The 12,325-nt window shown below is 40.0% G+C and overlaps 1 pseudogene; it reads right to left on the reverse strand.

Moving 5' to 3' along the window:
• The window catches only part of LOC136381513 (kinesin-like protein KIF11), a 65,861-nt pseudogene extending 56,171 nt beyond the window's left edge, over positions 1–9,690 (reverse strand).
• Positions 9,691–12,325: the final 2,635 nt, after the last annotated feature.

Here is a 12,325-nt window from a genome sequence, read left to right on the forward strand (position 1 = left end):
TCTCTCTCTTCCCCTCCCGCAGCCTAGGTTCCATTGGAGCAAAGTTGGCCAGGGCACTGAGTATGGCTTCATGGCCTCCACCACAGGCACTAGAATGGCTCTGATAGCAGCAGAGCAATGCCCCAGAGGGGCCAAGCATCACCCCCTGGTGGGCATGCCAGGTGGATCCTGGAGTCTGTCTGTTTACCTCCTCCCTGCTTCTCACTTTGGAAAAATACAAAATAATAATAATAATAATAATAAAATAATAATAATAATAAAGTATACGTTTTCTTGTTAAGAAAATGAGATAATTAAATATCTAGAAATTGAAAACAAAATATTCTCCATGACTATATTATTACCAATTAAAATAATGTATATTTCATGCTATAATATCAGTTACTTCACTATAATATCAAATAGTATTTCAGATATGGAGAATAATTAGTGAACCAGACAGATTAAGTCTCTATCCTCCCTATTTTATATTTTGTATGGTAGGGAAATACACAATAAAATAAATAAAAATGAGTAAGAAAATTTTAAATATGATAACAAATAAGCAAAAAATATAATATGTATGCATAACTAATGTACTTAACAATTAGCATAAGTAATTGTGAGAAAGGAAAACATGCCAGAGGAAATGATCAAGGCTTTAGGTAGAATGTAGCATTTATTTTGACCTTGCAGGAAGGATAAAATTTGGAAAAATGGGACCAAGGTAAGGGAAAGTAAGCAAAGGGGTTTCAGGTGGGAGAATGTCAAAGAAGCAGAAACAGAGACTGTGAGTAATTAACATTACCTGGACAGGTCACAGGATAAGAGAACATTTTACACAAAATTTTCTGGTATCTTACTATGAGTCAGCTATCAAATGAAGTTCTATACTCATTTATTTCTTAAACCCTCATCAGTCAGGTACCATTATTTCTGATGGTTCTCAAGCCTAAGTAATATGATTACAATTATATAGCTAATAACTCATGAAGCTTAAGTTTAAAGTCTGGCTCTCTCTTACCAAATCTCCACAATCTTAAACACTTCTGTAAGTTCTCAGGTAATAAGTGAAGTTGAACATGTCTTTATTTATTCCCTTTTGAAATTGAAGGGTACTTTTTTTTTTTAACTGAACATAATCTCTTAGGTTGGCAGTTCTAGAGACAGTAGATGAAGGGATAAAAAAGCTATGCTACATTTACACAGTGGAATACTATGCAGCCATAAAAAAGAAGGAAATCTTACCTTTTGAGATAGTATCAATAAACATGGAAACCATTATGCTAAGTGAAATAATCCAGTCAGAGAAAGACAAGTACCATATGATTCCACTCATATATGGAATCTATTGAACAATTCTTTTCTTTTATTCCAGTAGAATATTGGTCTACTTCATTCTCACTTTCACCATTAGGAAGTAAGTTGTTAGTCTTATTGTTTCTTTTAGGGTAATGTATCTTTGTTCTTTGAATGCCTTTAAGATATATTCTTCATATTTCATCATCAGTAGTTTTACCCTAGCTAATCTTTCCTTTGTATAAATATTTATCTACTATAGCTCTGGTGAACATTCTAAATATGTGATTACTGTCTTTTGTTATCTTTGGACAATTCTTAAGTAGTACTTTTTAGAATATTCCTCCTATTTAATCTCTGCTCTCTTTTCTAATTTTGGACTCCAATTAAATATACAGGAGAACAATTTTTTTTTCTTTTCTGTTGCATGAGGTTTTAGAACTTTTTCTACATATTTCTGCATCATTGATTCCAAATCTGAAATCTGTTTTTTGGTGAAATGCTCTAGTTTTTATGCAATTTTAGTTTCTTTTTGTTACAGTTAATGGCATGCATTGGTTTTTAAATTAGAGTTAAAGGGCAACAACGTCTATTGGATTGAACATAATCACAAGGCAATTAATGTTTTACAAACATCACTTTTACATAATTGTAGTTGTTTTTAAATGTAAAAAATTATTATCTGATAAAAACACCCTCTTATTTTGTTTTAAGATAGAATCATGGCTTCTTTGAGTAGGCGTAAATGTAAGAATAGTCCTGACACCTTCTGTTATATATGTGGCTGTTACACACTTTAACATTAAAGTCGCAATATTTCATCATTTGTGACATGTGCATATATTGCCTATTTTCAAATTCCCCTTGGCGATCAAGACAAGAATGGGGCTCCTCATATTGTGTGTCATAATTGTGAGGAAATGTTTTGTGGCTGGACAAAAGGAAAACGCAAAGGAATTCCTTTTGGTATTCCCATGGTTTGGCATGAACCTAAGGACCACAGGAGTGACTGTTATTTCTGTCTGAGCCATACAAAGGACATCGGCAAGAAAAAACAGCATATGATCATATATCCTAATACTCCTTCAGCAATATGACCTATCCCACACGCTGAGACACTCCCGGTTACAGTTTTCAATGGTTTTATTTCTCCCAATGATGAAGAAAGTGAGCATGGTGATCAAGTATATTTTGATAAGATGCATGAGGAAATGGTTGTAGAACCTGAAGGGTCTTCTTCTGATGCCAAGCAGTCATTAACCCTTCAGCAATTTAGCCAACCCAAATTGAATGACTTAGTAAGAAATTTGGGCCTATCAAAGCAAGCAGCTGAGTTATTAGCCTCCAGCCTTCAAAAAAAGAATGTACTTCACTGGTCAGCTAAAGTATCCCATTTCAGGAAGTGTGAACAAATTTTTGTGGACTTTTTTTTTTCTAAAGACAAACACTTTGTTCACTGTCATGATATCAGTAGTCTTCTCGCCACCTAGGTGTTACCACTTACAGTCCAACAGAATGGTGGCTATTTCTTGACAGCTCTAAATGGAGTCTGAAATGTGTTCTACACAACGGTAATGTTTATGCAGCAGTTTCAATTGGTTATTCAACTCATCTGTGAGAAGATTATAATGACATAAAAATTGTCCTTGACTTTCTGAAGTATAAGGAGCATAACTGGATCATTTGTGTGGATCTTAAAATGGTAAATTTCCAGCTAGGACAACAGAGAGGTTTCATGAAGTATCCTTGCTCTCTGTGTTTGTGGGACAGCCGAGATCGGGAGAAACACTGGACACAGAAGGAGTGGCTGAAACGTGAAGCTCTGGAAGTAGGGATGCAAAATATTGTGAATGAACCTGTAGTTAATCAAGACAGGATCATTTTTTTTCCCCACTTCACATCAAACTTGGCTTAATGAAGCAATTTGTTCAGGCTTTTAATAGAGAAAGTAAGTGCTTTCAACATATTATTTCTGCTTTTCCTGCCTTGTCTTTCGAGAAGATAAAAGCAGGTGTATTCGATGGACCTCAAATTCGAACCCTCATACGTGATGAAGAATTTTCCAAGAAGATAAATAAGGAGGAGAAAGCAGCATGGCAGTCTTTTGTGGCAGTTACAAAGAACTTCCTTGGCAACAAAAAAGCATAAAACTATAAACTTCTGGTTCAAAGGATGCTGTTGGCTTTCTGCGACATTGGATGTAACATGAGCATTAAGATTCACTTCCTGAACTGTACAGTCACCTTGATAAGTTTCCCGAAAATCTTGGAGCTGTTAGTGATGAGCAGACTACTGCTGGAGTATCAAATGAGATTGTCCTCAACAAGTACATAAATGCAAGAGCTACAAATGCACATTTTTGCCTGAATAGAATTTAAATAAGTTTTGTGCAAATTTTATGATTGTTTTAATATGTTCTATTTTGAAATTATAGACAAATTCTGATGCAATCATATCTTTTAGTGTATTAGTGTATTTACTGCATTATATAAATTATTATATTTTCACAAAGATGATGCCCAAGAAGACATTCTACTTCATTATGTTAAACTAAATGTTGAAAATTTTACAATAAGATGAAAACCAAAAATCTTGAATTGCAAAAAAAAACTATAACTATAACTTACAGAGAAAAACTAATGTCAGATTTGAGATCAGCACACTCGAATTAAGTAAGAACAAGTCTTTTTGTGGATGCAACAAAAATTTTGTTCCCCAGTGATTTATATACAAAACAAAGACAATACTTAACTTTCATTATTTAGTTATATATAAAATGATCAAATGAGCTTCATAATAGTAAATTTTTAAATTTACTTATACCTATATATTTTTTAATATTATAAAAACTTTTTAGGTTACAAGTAGAAGGCATCCATCTTTTTTTCTAAAGAATGATTTTGAGAAAAATTATGCCTTATATTTGAACATACATATTTTCTCAATTTGGGAATTATACTCAAATCACTCTTATGTTTTAAAATCATTTTCATAAATTTTTCTTTTAAGTTGCATATTCATTATAAAATTTTTCATTACTTATTTTAATAAATATTAGAAACCTTTTGGGGGTATTGTTCAGAAAAAGAAAACAATAATACAAGATGAGCACATGTTCTGAGAGTGCCACTCATTTATTTCTACTCTGTTCACAAAAACTAACCTTCAAACCTGCTGCAGAATCTCATGGTAGGGTGTTCTTTGTTTTATTTTGTTTTGAGAGTGGGGGGGACAGAGAGACAGAGATGGGAAGTGGGGGAGAGAGAGGGAGGGAGAGAGAATGAGAAGCACCAATCTGTAGTTGCTTCACTTTAGTTGTGCATTGATTGTTTCTCCCATGTGCCTTGACTGTGGGGATCAAGCCATGCCAGTGACCCCTTGCGCAAGCCAATAACCTTCGGCTTCTAGTCAGCGACCTTGGGCTTCAAGCCAGTGACCTTTGGGCTCAAGGCAGCGACCTTGGGACTATGTTGATGATCCCACACTCAAGTCTGCAACCCCACCCTCAAACTGGCAAGTTCATGCTCTGGCCAATGAGCCCATTCTCAATCCAAGAAGCCTGCTTTCAACCAGTGACCTTGGAGTTTCAAACCTGGAGACCTCAGAATTCCAGGTCAATGCTCAATCCACTGCACCACTATCAGTCAGATAGGGTGTATTTTTAATATTCACTGGGTTTTTCTACCTATTTATAAAGGTAACAAAAACTATGTTGGGACCATTAGCTAATATGTTGGAGAAATGATAAAGCTAGAGCCATTCTTCCTTATACCAAAACAAATTATGGATAATCAAATAACTCAAAAGCCATAAACATTAATAAATTTGACTATATAAAAATGAAGCACATTAGCTTGACTGGCAGTGGTGCAGTAGATACAGAGTCAACCTGGGATCCTAGATTTGAAACCCTATGGTCATCGGTTTGAGCATGGGCTCATCAATGTGATTCCATGATTGCTGGCTTAAGCCCAAGGTCACTGGCTTAAGCCCTAGGTAACTGGCTTGGCTAAAGCCACCCAGTCAGGGCACATATGAAATACAGTCAGTGAATGACTAACAGTGCCACAACTACAAGTTAATACTTCTCATCCCTTTCCCTTTCTCTCTCTCTCTTTCTCAAAAAATACAAATAAAAACAAGCATATTTATTATGAAATAAGTAAATCAGAAAAAACTAAGAACTGCATGATTCCATACATAGGTGGGACATAAAAACAAGATGAAGAGACATGGACAAGAGTGTGGTGGTTATGGGGGGGGGGAGGGGCACAAAGAAAACCAGATAGAAGGTAACAGAGGACAATTTGACTTTCGGCAATGGGTATGCAACATAGTTGAATGACAAGATAACCTGGAGATGTTTTCTTTGAGCATATGAACCCTGACTTATTAATGTCACCCCATTAAAATTAATAAAAATTTAAAAAAATAAGTACATTTATATGGTCAAAAAATACAAAAGCGGCCCTGGCTGGTTGGCTTAGTGGTAGAGCATCGGCCTGGCGTGCAGGAGTCCCAGGTTCGATTCCCGGCCAGGGCTCACAGGAGAAGTGCCTATCTGCTTCTCCACCCCTCCCCCTCTCCTTCCTCTCTGTCACTCTCTTCCCCTCCCGCAGCCAAGGCTCCATTGGAGCAAGGTTGGCCCGGGCACTGAGGATGGCTCTGTGACCTCTGCCTCAGGCGCTAGAATGGCTCTGGTTGCAATAGAGCGACGCCCCAGATGGGCAGAGCATCGCCCCTGGTGGGCATGCTGGGTGGATCCCGGTCGGGCGCATGCGGGAGTCTGTCTGACTGCCTCCCCATTTCCAACTTCAGAAAAATACAAAAAAAAAAAAATACAAAAGCAAAATCAGAAGGTACAATACAGGGGAAAAATTCATTATTCCCATAAAAGAAAAAAGGCTAACTTCACTAATTTACAAAAACTGCAAACAAATCTAAGAAAAAGATTAACAAACCCAATAGAAAATTGGGCCAAGAATAGTCAGAAATATTAATGGCCAATAAATATATCAATAGTAGTGAACCTTATTTAAAATTATGAACCTCTAATCAGTCAAAGGAAGATAAGTTTTTCACCTATCAGAGAAGCAAAATCTCTAGAGCAGCGGTTGGGAACCTTTTTTGGCTGAGAGAGCCATGAATGCCACATATTTTAAAATGTAATTCCGTGAGAGCCATACAACAACCCGTGTACATTACACATTATCCAATAAAAATTTGGTGTTGTCCCAGAGGACAGCTGTGATTGGCTCCAGCCACCAACAACCATGAACATGAGCGGTAGGAAATGACTGGATGTAATACATGAGAATGTTTTATATTTTGAATGTTATTATTTTTTTTATTAAAGATTTATCTGTGAGCCAGATGCAGCATCAAAAGAGCCACATCTGGCTCGTGAGCCATAGGTTCCCAATCCTTGTTCTAGAGTTTGATATGATCCAATGCTATAGCAGAAATGATGAAATAAGCACTTTCATACATTGTTAGATAAGAAAAAATTGGTACAATTTGACAACTGGTGGTATTTATCAACTGTTTTTTTTTTTGGGGGGGGGGGGGTTAGCGAGACAGACAGAAAGAAGGACAGGAAGAGAGAGAGATGAGAAGCTTCAACTCGTAGTTGCATCACTTCAGTTGTTCATTGATTGCTTCTCATACGTGCCTTGACTGGGGGGCTCTAGCTGAGCCAAGTGACCTTTGGGCTCAAGCCAGCAATCATGGGATCATGTTGATGATCCAGATTAATTTATACTCAAGCTGGCAACCTCGGGGTTTCAAACCTGGATCCTCAGCATCCCAGGTCGATGCTCTCTCCACTGTGCCACCACCAGTCAGGTTGCAACTTTTATAAAGCATATATCTCGTTGCCTAGGTAATTTTGTCTCTATGAATTTATCCTGAAAATTTACACCAAAATATATTCAAGTATTCTTTGCAACAGAAAAAAAAGTTGAAAACCAAAATGTCCCTCAATGGGTGAAAAAGAGGGCAGTGGGTGAATAAATTATGATATTTATGTTATAAACTTCATACTATAGGGCCATTTACAAGAGAATAAGATAGTCTAACCGGTGGTGATGCAATGGATAACATGTCAACCTGCAATGCAGAGGTCGTTGTTTCAAAACTCTGGGCTTGCCCAGTCAAGGCACATGTAAGAAGCAACTCCTATGAGTTGATACTTCCTGCTCCCCATCCCTTTTCTGTCTCTCTCTCTCTCTCTCTCTCTCTCTCTCCTCTCTCTCTCAAATCAATAAATAAAATCTTTAGAAAAAAAGAAAAGAATAAGATAGCTCTTTTGTGCATCTCTAAATGAATTATCAAAGGAAAAAAAGTTGGGGACGGTATTATGGCATTATTTCTTGTGTACTTTTTTTTAATGTTTTATTTACTGATTTAGAAAGCGAGAACGAAAAAGGAAAGAGAGAGCAAGAGAAACACTGATTTGTTGTTTCACTTATCTATGCATTCATTGGTTGACTCCTATATACCCTTGACCCAGTATCAAACCCACAACCTTTGCATATCCAAACAATGCTCTAACTAAGCTACCCGACCAGGGTTTCTTTGTGTATTTCTTAATAACACGTACATTTGTACCTATAATTTTTTTCCTTTAAAAAGTAGTAACACAAACTGTCCGGGTAGCTCAGTTAGTTAGAGAGAGCATTATAAGGACACGCTAAGGTTGCAGGTTCAATCACCAGTCACGGCATATACATGAATCAACCATCAAATGCATAAATAAGTGGAAAACAAATCAATGTTTCTTTCTCTCTCTCCCTTCCTCTTGCTCTAAAAATGTATTTTAAATTTTTTAAATAGCCTGACCGGGCGGTGGCGCAGTGGATAGAGCATCAGACTAGGATGCAGAAAACCCAGGTTCGAGACCCCGAGGTCACCAGCTTGAGCGAGGGCTCATCTGGTTTGAGCAAAAAGCTCACCAGCTTGAGCCCAAACTTGCTGGCTCGAGCAAGGGGTTACTTGGTCTGCTGAAGGCCCGTGGTCAAGGCACGTATGAGAAAGCAATCAATGAACAATTAAGGTGTTGCAATGTGCAATGAAAAACTAATGATTGATGCTTCTCATCTCTCCGTTCCTGTCTGTCTGTCCCTGTCTATCCCTCTCTCTGACTCTGTCTCTGTAAAAAAAATAATAAAATAAAATTTTTTAAATAAAAATAAAAGCAGCCTGACCAGGCGGTGGTGCAGTGGATAGAGCGTCAGACTGGGATGCGGAGGACCCAGGTTCGAGACCCCGACGTCGCCAGCTTGAGCGCGGGCGGGCTCATCTGGCTTGAGCAAAAAGCTCACCAGCTTGGACCCAAGGTCACTGGCTCAAGCAAGGGGTTACTCAGTCTGCTGTAGCCCCACGGTCAAGGCACATATGAGAAAGCAATCAATGAACAACTGAAGTGTCGCAATGAAAAACTGATGATTGATGTTTCTCATCTCTCTGTTCCTGTCTGTCCCTATCTATCCCTCTCTCTGTCCCTGTAAAAAATAAAAAATTAAAAACTTGAAAAAAAAATAAAAGGATAAAAAGTATAGCCTAACCAGGCAGTGGCACAGTGGATAGAGCATCGAACTGGATGAAGAGGACCCAGGTTCGAGACTCCGAGGTCACCAGCTTGAGTGCAGGCTCATCTGGTTTGTGCAAAGCTCACCAGCTTGGACCCAAGTTTGCTGGCTTGAGCAAAGGGTTACTCTGTCTGCTGTAGCCCCACAGTCAAGGCACATATGAGAAAGCAATCAATGAACAACTAAGGTGTCGCAACAAAAAACTAATGATTGATGCTTCTCATGTCTCTCCGTTCCCGTCTGTCTGTCCCTATCTATCCCTCTCTCTGACTCTATCTCTTTAAAAATAAATAAATAAATAAATAGCATATAAGCAATACAATATACAGATTATATATTACAGAATTGTACACCTGAAACCTATATAATTTTATTAACCAATGTCATCCCAGTAGATTCAATTTTTTAAAAAAGCAGAAAAGTGTTTTCCTTTCAAGGTGTGGGATGGGAAGGTACAGAAGAGAGGTTTTTAATTTCAATTTATACCTTTGTGAACTCTATGAAGTCAGTGTAGTAATCCTACCACTTTTGTTTTCTTCTTTATGCTTTTTTTACTTTTATTTTTGTGACATAAAGCAAATGTCATTTGTTTTATTTACACATGCTTGTCAAAGAAAAACCTTTATTTTTTTTTAAGAAAAAAATTTTAAAATGATAGAAAACAAGTAGTATAAATCAAGCAAAGCTTTTAAAAGTTAAACTTCTTTATACGTCAATAGAGAGACAGAGGCATACCTCTGCACCAATCCCACTGGCATATCCGCCCAGTCTACTCACTTCCAGAAAGCGTCGCCCACCCAGGCCTACAACTCCCAGGAGGCATCGCGGAACCGGCTGAGCCGGGGAGCACAACAGTTGTTTCCGGCCTCGCCTGGAAGTGCTTTTTTTCTTTCCGGTTAAATATTACATTAATACTGTCGTAGTCCTGGAGCCAGATTGGGGTGGGACAAGAGAGGTTGGGAACTGAGGTCCAGCATGTCCAGAGGCTCCGAGAAAGGACAGAAGTTAGACGGCATGGAGCCGGGCACCCCGCGGGCTGAGTCTAGCTGTGCCGCTCCCCTGCCTCGCCTCGCCTTTTCCTTCAGTCCCGTCATAATTATGTCGTGAGAAACAAAATAGGCAAGCTTGCCTTCGCGGTTCATAGGAACTGAGCTCCCAGGAGTTAACCCCAAATTCCAGAAGTTACCTGCAACCATTCCTCCAGATACGCCACAAGACAGGCCGGCTCACTGCGCAGGGATCCTGGGAACTAGTGCGCTGTGATTTTATAAAAGGGGCGGGGTGGGGGTGGGGGGGTGTCGGATTCGGTCCTAGCTACCATCTGGCAAGGCCAGTAAGGATCTACTGCTCCGCTCCACGTTAAGATGTGGACAGAGGCCCTGGCCGGTTGGCTCAGTGGTGGAGCACCAGCCTGGCGTGCGGAGGTCCCAGGTTCGATTCCCGGCCAGGGCACACAGGAGAGGCGCCCATCTGCATCTCCACCCCTCCGCCTCTCCTTCCTCTCTGTCTCTCTCTTCCCCTCCCGCAGCCAAGGCTCCATTGGAGCAAAAATGGCCCGGGCGCTGGGGATGGCTCCTTGGCCTCTGCCCCGGGCGCTGGAGAGGCTCTGGTCGCAACAGAGCACGCCCAGGAGGGTCAGAGCATCGCCCCCTGGTGGGCAGAGCATCGCCCCTGGTGGGCGTGCCGGGTGGGTCCCGGTCGGGCGCATGCAGGAGTCTGACTGTCTCTCCTGTTTCCAGCTTCAGGAAAATACAAAAAGAAAAAAAAAAGATGTGGACAGAAAACGGAACCTGCCAGAACTTGAGCCACCCTTATGTCTCAGTCCCACCATTTGTAAAACAGCCTAAGAAAAGCCCTTCCTGGCTGCCAGAGCAAACGAACATTCTGAGACAAGAACAGAGTTATGTTTATAGTCTTTCTGTTAAGTCAGACGCAATAGAATTTCTAAATGATTCTTTAAAGGTGTTGAAACGTTGCTTTGAAGTTTTCTTTTTTCTTTCTAATGCCTCCATTGATAGGAGAGGGGAGAAAGAGAGAGAAGCATCAACTTGCTTGGTTCTATTTAGCTGTTCATTTAGTTGTGCACTCTGATTGCTTCTTCAACATGCTCAGACTGGGGACCTCAGTGAACATGGATGACACTTGATCCACTGAACCACTAGGCTAGAGCTGCTTGAAAGTTTTAATCATATGCAATAAATACAGGGGGGTCCTGGGGTTATGACACAGTCCTGTTCCTACAACAGTGATGTAACGCTAACTTTGGTATAAGTTAAAACACACCCTGGCCTAAGTCACTTACCTATCCTAACACAGTTGTAAAATCATAATGTAGAACATAAAAACACAACCACAGAAAAAGGAAAAAGTCATAAATATACTGTAATGTACACTATACTGTAGTAACAGAAAAAATGAGTTTAAAAAAAGTCCATACATTTATTCCTGTGGTTGGCGTGCACACTGGAAGGGGCATTGCAAGGTGGGAGAGAATGACCTATTGGGAGGAGGAAGCTGGAGAGGCAGGAGAACCTGCAGAAGGTGCTGGAGACACTGGGTCAGGTGAATCAGGATTGCCTAAGGAACATGCAGGAGACACTGGAGATGATTCTACCTGTACTACAGGTGTTTCATCTCGAGAAGCAGCTGATGTAGAGGGTACAGGATCTGTTGCAGGCCTCTCTACCTTCTTAAAGAATTGCCTGAAAGGTTAATGACCTCTTCCAAAATCTGCCTATAGCTTTGCAAGGCATCCATAACAGCTCTGTAGGCCTTACTGAATCTGTCATCACTGGGGTCCTCAGCCTGAAATTTAGCCAACCCATCCTCTACCACAGAAAAACCTTTTGCCAAAGCCTCAATAGTAAATCTCTTGGTTTCTGGTGTTTCTAGCTCTTCCTTTTCAATCAGCTACTTCTCCAGCTAAATGAGGTCCTAAGCAGACAGCTCCTCTTCATGTGATGCCAGAAGCTCTGTGACATCCTCAGCCTCCACCTCCAAATCAAGCTGTTTACCCATGGCAACAACCTTCTCTGTTCCAGCCTCCATTGGCTCCTCAAAGCCATGGAAGTCATATACAAACTAGGGACATAGTTTTTTCCACACACCCTTTAAGTTTGCCTCACTTCGTCCAAGGCAAAAGCAATGTTTTGTACAGCATTGTAAATGGTATAAGACTTCCAAAAGTCTTTGAGTGTCAGGTTCTTGTCCTTCTCCATTGCATTAAGGCCCATAGCAATGTCCTCCAGAGGTAGTAGGCCTTGAAAAAGGCAGTGGCACCTTGGTCCATGGACAGTGGTACTAGGTGGAAGGTAAATCACCTTGACATTAGGGTTAAAGTCACTCAAGTGGGCAGGGTGGGCAGGGGCATTGTCAAGCACTAGCAGCACTTTAAGAGGTAGCCCCTTGCTAACACAGTAGTCTTTCACAGCTGGCACAAAGTGGCTGAAAACCCACTC

The sequence above is a fragment of the Saccopteryx leptura genome, chromosome 9 (assembly GCF_036850995.1).
Source record: "Saccopteryx leptura isolate mSacLep1 chromosome 9, mSacLep1_pri_phased_curated, whole genome shotgun sequence".
Classification (NCBI taxonomy): domain Eukaryota; kingdom Metazoa; phylum Chordata; class Mammalia; order Chiroptera; family Emballonuridae; genus Saccopteryx; species Saccopteryx leptura.